This window comes from Bos indicus x Bos taurus, chromosome 12 (genome assembly GCF_003369695.1).
Source record: "Bos indicus x Bos taurus breed Angus x Brahman F1 hybrid chromosome 12, Bos_hybrid_MaternalHap_v2.0, whole genome shotgun sequence".
NCBI classification, from domain to species: Eukaryota; Metazoa; Chordata; class Mammalia; order Artiodactyla; family Bovidae; genus Bos; species Bos indicus x Bos taurus.
Genome location: NC_040087.1, coordinates 85596316 through 85597259, shown reverse-complemented (window position 1 = coordinate 85597259; position 944 = coordinate 85596316).

Genomic DNA, 944 nt, shown 5'->3' with positions numbered 1-944 from the left:
TCCCAATCCTGCCCGCTCTCTCCAGCTGCTGCTTCCCGCGCCAGGCTTGGCCGTCAGCCTTACCCTCTTCGGTGACAACGGGGACCCGAATTCAAGGCCACCTGGGGGTTTGCTGTCGTCCTCAAGAAGCAAGTGTGGCGCCCCCCCCCCCCCCTCCCCCGACACACACACAGTGCTCAGGCCAGCCGCCCGGCCCGCGGCGCCCCGTCGATGGGAGGCGCTGGGGAGGAAGCCTAAGAGCGCCTCAGGGAGGTGGGCTGGCCGCGGATTCCCTCGGCGCGGGTGCCGGCTTAGCCTGTGGTTCGCAGCCACAGTTGGGCGAGTCGGGGGAAACTGGCCGGCGCGGGGCATTCCCCGCTCTGCCTCGGCGAAGCCCACCTGCCAGGCCGGAGCCGAGGACAGAACCCCTCCCTCCTGGACCTCAGCGTAGGGCAGAGCCCCCCGCCTCCCGCCCCCTCCTGGCCGCCTGGGCGGCGCTGCCTCGGGGGCTGGAGGTCTCTGCGCCCGCTGGGTGCCGTGCAGCCCCCGCGCCCGCCTTCACAGAGGGGCGTCCAGAGCGCCGGGCCCAGCGCTCCGGGAAATCGATGCGGCAAAGCGGGCTTTTAATGGGTTAATTGACCGGCGGCCGCTATCATGTTCAAACACCCGTTTCTTGCCTGGAGAGGCGGCCAGCCCCGTCTTATCCCCGGTCGATGGCGGCCGCCCCGGCCCCTCCCGGCCACGGGTTTCCAGCACCAGCCACCATCAAAAATCCATTTCACCTTTGAAACTTCGCCACCTTGCCACCTTTCTTCTCAGCGGGCGGCTAAAGCAGGGGAATAGGAGGCGTAGGAGGGCGACCCGCGCGCAGGAGGGGTGACTCCCGGCTGCGCGCACGGAGGACCGAGGCCGCCGCGCGCGGAGCGGGGAAGCCGATTTCGCTGGAGGAGGGACTGCGAGCCAAG